Consider the following 4,987-nt stretch of genomic DNA (forward strand, 5'->3'; position numbering starts at 1 on the left):
TAGGCATGGGAATTGTACACAACCTAAAAGATAGGACTGTTTCAATTGATCAACAGACATATATTAAAGCAATACTTCGCAAGTATGGAATGTCTGATGCAAAACCAGGGAGCACTCCTACTGACAAAAGCATAAAGATGGTAAAGGCCATGTCACCAACCAGCCAGGAGGAGATAGAGGAAATGAGAGAGGTTCCTTATCAAAATGCTGTTGGTAGCTTAATGAATGCAAGTATTGGGACTCGCCCCGACATCACACATGCAGTGAGCCGGGCAAGCCAGTTTGCAATTAACCCTGAGAGGCAACACTGGATTGCAGTCAAAAGAATCTTAAGGTACTTAAAAGGTACAAGTTCATTAAAGTTGATGTTTACAAAGTAAAAAAGGTACGACTGGAAGTACAAGAACAAGAAGTGGAAGATTCCCTTGCACTGGCGCTATAATCAGCTGCCCTAGGTATCTACCTCCCTAAGAAGTCACCAAACACCTAGGAAATACAATATACAATACAAATGGGAGATATACAACCCTGGGCGCTTTAAAAGTTCATATCTATGAGAATACGTTCCTTCTCTTTGTTATTAGGTGTCTTTGTGCTTCCCTTTTACTCCACTCTGCGCTTGATTCCACTCCAGGTGATACGGTATATAGTCAGAGTTTTGAATGTGAAGAAAGAGAAAAAAATATATATAGTGTAATACAGTCGTTATGCAAACTTCTGTATATATGAAACAGGGGGGTTTATAAAACGAGATTCAATAGATGGAGCGTACCACACTCACTATAGACACAGGAAGGGTCAAACTTGTAAAGGTATCTTTAACCAAAAGAAGGTAGGCGTACCCCACTCACACTGTCACTGGAGATTAGGAAGTGCATCAAGGTATCTTTCACGTTTATCCCCTTATATCTCCTCCAGTTGTCCCAGTACCAATATTGGACTCGTTCATAGGAAAAGAGATAAAAAATATCCAATGTGTAATATCATCAGACATATACTGTTTTCTAGAATAATGGTTCCTCAAGAAACTATGCGTACTTTAATCAGATTCTATTTCACCACTATGTGGTAGTAGTGGCAAACGTACCCGACTTACTATAAATCGGAAAGGAACAAGCACATCAAGGTATCTTTAAAATTCTTTAAATTATAATCACAATCTGCGTACCCCAACTCACAGTGTTGTTTCTGTTATAGGCACATCATGGTATCTTTTCCCTTGGTAACCTTCACCCGAAAGGTTCCTCCACAATTTTTTCTCCAGGAAAAATATTATATCCACCAATCGAGTGTAAAATAGCAGAATTTTATTATACAAAAAGGGTCCCAAAGTCTGGGAGGATCCAACAACTTGAAACACAGGGTACAGTCCAAACGGTTCAACAGGTAAAAAAAAAAAATTGACGACAGAAGGAGTGTGAACAGCCAGTTTTTTTCCCATACCATCCCAACACATATTGCTGACTCTGGAAAGAAGGTCATTTTTTGAATATTAGCATTGCTTTCTAACTATTCCAGAGATCAGCTGGGGTGTGTATGGTAACTTATATTTTATATTTTTTATTTTATTTTTAACTTTGGTGTATTTTTATGGTAAAAATTTTTTTTTTACCTGTTGAACCGTTTGGACTGTACCCTGTGTTTCAAGTTGTTGGATCCTCCCAGACTTTGGGACCCTTTTTGTATAATAAAATTCTGCTATTTTACACTCGATTGGTGGATATAATATTTTTCCTGGAGAAAAAATTGTGGAGGAACCTTTCGGGTGAAGGTTACCAAGGGAAAAGATACCATGATGTGCCTATAACAGAAACAACACTGTGAGTTGGGGTACGCAGATTGTGATTATAATTTAAAGAATTTTAAAGATACCTTGATGTGCTTGTTCCTTTCCGATTTATAGTAAGTCGGGTACGTTTGCCACTACTACCACATAGTGGTGAAATAGAATCTGATTAAAGTACGCATAGTTTCTTGAGGAACCATTATTCTAGAAAACAGTATATGTCTGATGATATTACACATTGGATATTTTTTATCTCTTTTCCTATGAACGAGTCCAATATTGGTACTGGGACAACTAGAGGAGATATAAGGGGATAATCGTGAAAGATACCTTGATGCGCTCCCTAATCTCCAGTGACAGTACGACTGGAAGTAGTCTGTGATGCCAATTGGGGATCAGATGAGGATGACTGTCGTTCCTACATGGGATACTTGTTTGTTTTGGCAGACAGCTGAAAGCAACCCACTGCTGCCCTGTCCACCCCTGAGGCAGAGTACATGACACTTACAGAAACTGCAAAAGAAGCTTTATGGAAGAAGGAGACTTTATATGAGCTTAACCTTCTTTACCACAGTGAGACTATCAACATTGCGTGTGATAACAAGGGAGCAATTGATTTGTCTTCCAGCACCAAGCATTATGGACGGTCCAAACACAATGCCATTATACATCACTTTATCCATGAGTTAGTGGAGAACAAGTCTGTCAATGTGGATTACATAGCAAGCGAGAGCAATGCTTCTGATATGTTGACAAAGGGACTGTTATCACACTTGCTGAAGATGTTCATTACAAAATGTGGACTAGAATACTTTTGTGAAATGTTGAATTATTTTACTGTTTGCTTACCATGCTTTAATAATGTGTTTTCAATTACAGGAAAACTTTATTGAGAAATGTTTTTTATAAAGTGTTATGCAAATGTATGTAATTGGAGACAGCCTTGAGTGGGGGGGGGGGGGGATAGACAGTGGATCACTCTGTGGTCTGTCTCTGTTCCCAGCACTAGAGGCAGCTTCCCTGCTGTAGTGTTTTCTCTCCCAGTGTCAGCTCAGTGCAGGAGGAGGTGCTTAGTGCACAATCTGAGAGAGTTCTTCCTGGGAGAGACAATTGCACTGATGTGAAGCTTCTGCTCTACTGAGTGTGTGACCTTGACTACCTCGCAGCCGCACCCTGCGTGTATGAAGTCGCATCCTGTGTGTGTTAAGTGTCTGTGTCACCGCTGTATTGCTTCAAATGTCTACTGTGAGTTCCTGCTGCTGCAGAACATCTTCTATATGCTACAAGCTGTTATCTCTGATATCTGAATAAACCAATCATCCTGGTTAAGTGCTGTCACCGCAACACTCTGCCAATACGCTGTTGGGGGGTGCGGCATGGCATTGCAGAGCTGCACTGCAGAGCTGTGTGGTGAGTACAACAGCACTGGGGGGAGGAGGAGAATCCTGGTCTGGGGGTGCGTGCATTGTTTAGATGGAGGCGTGCAGTGGTTGCTGGCAGGAGGGGGTGGGCCCTCCTGTCTTGGGTGCTCTGGGCCCCCAAGGGCTTAATCTGGCCATGGTGCTACCAACATGTGTGTGAGGTGCAGTATAATCACATCTATGATTGCAAAAGGTTTCTGTGGACATGTGACTTAATAATAAAGTTCCCACCTGTCCTCTTCGCGCCACAAATGCATGTCGCCTTTCCTCCCAACTGATTACTTCCTCGCATTCCTACCTCCTTCTGCATGTGCTGCTTCCTAGCACTGGAATTCTCTGCCTCTCCCCATAAGACTTTCCATTTCTGTACAAAACTTCAAACGAGCTCTCAACACCCACTTCTTCACCAAACTCAGCCAGTTCTCAACCTAAGCCTCTGGTCCATGCTCACTGTCTAACCCACCTGTGTCACCCGTATCTGTCCTCCCCTTATGGTTAGAATTTAAGCTCTCATGAGCAGGGCCCTCTACATCATGTACTTTCCTTCTCTTACTTACGTAGACTACCTCCTATGCCATACTCCTTAAAACAGCATCTACTGTAAGCCTCGGTTTTCTGCCACCCAGATGCTTATTTCAGCGTCTTGTCCATTGATGCAGCTATATTTATAATCTACCATGTACTTGTCCTACATTGTCTTGTACTGTAAGTCACTATTTTTCTTGTTGTGTTCATTTCTTTCTGTACTTTGTTAGGTGCTGCAGAACCTTAGGCACCAAACAAATAAAGGATAATAATAGCAATAAAAATATTTTATTCTTGTTAAAAAACAAACTTTTGCTTCTGTGCAGAAACACCCCTCCCCCCCATTTAAAATAATTCTGGCTAATTAATGACATAGGGACATATATGATCACTTTACTTCCAGCTTCAGATTCCTGATGCAGTACTGCAGACAGTACCAAGGAGGCATCCCGAGGATCCCTCTCTGGTAACATAAGCAACAGAGTGACTCACAGGCTACTATTGGCAAATGCCATTTTCAGATGCCGTTAGCTGCTGCGGCCAAGCTTCACATTCTGGAGCATGAAAAATCTGAGTAAACCTTTTGTGGTCCCTCCTTCTTGCATCGTGGGGATCCTTAATATTAGCGGGTACCAAGGGCATAACTCCCAGAGGCAATGGAGATGCCTGCCTTCGGGCTCCAAGCCCTGAAAGGGCACCTGCATGTACAGCAGCACTTGTGTGGTTCACAATAGGATCCAAGTGTGATCCCTGCTCTTCCAATAGAGCTTTGGGGTGCACCCTCTGCTGCAGTTGCAAAGTTAATCGGCTCTGTCCCAGGAGCCAAGCTAATAGCTGCAATAGGGGAAAGGATGGTCCCTGCCTGGTGCCGCTCAGCCTGCACTGCAGCAAGTGATAGTGATAGAGATGGCACTCACCAGACTTTAATACTGTACGTTTCCAATGTTTTTTATTCCAAAGAATATGCCAGCCAACGTTTCGGTCCATACAGGGACCTTTTTCAAGGCTATAACAGGTACAGGTGAGTCAGTACAGAGGGGGAAACAGGAACATAAAGTAATGCCTCCCAGGTCCCTGTTTAAATACTGGAAAAGGCGCCAGTAAGCTGATTGCGTTCCAGCTCTGGAATACATTACATCATACTAGTATTGACCGGAAGTGTCCGATCGCATGTGCAAAACCGTGTAAGGTGACAAATATCTATATGCAAGTAGAAGGTAAGGCAGATAAACAAATAACGACATTGTCTACCTGG

The sequence above is a fragment of the Pseudophryne corroboree genome, chromosome 5 (genome assembly GCF_028390025.1).
Source record: "Pseudophryne corroboree isolate aPseCor3 chromosome 5, aPseCor3.hap2, whole genome shotgun sequence".
Classification (NCBI taxonomy): Eukaryota; Metazoa; Chordata; class Amphibia; order Anura; family Myobatrachidae; genus Pseudophryne; species Pseudophryne corroboree.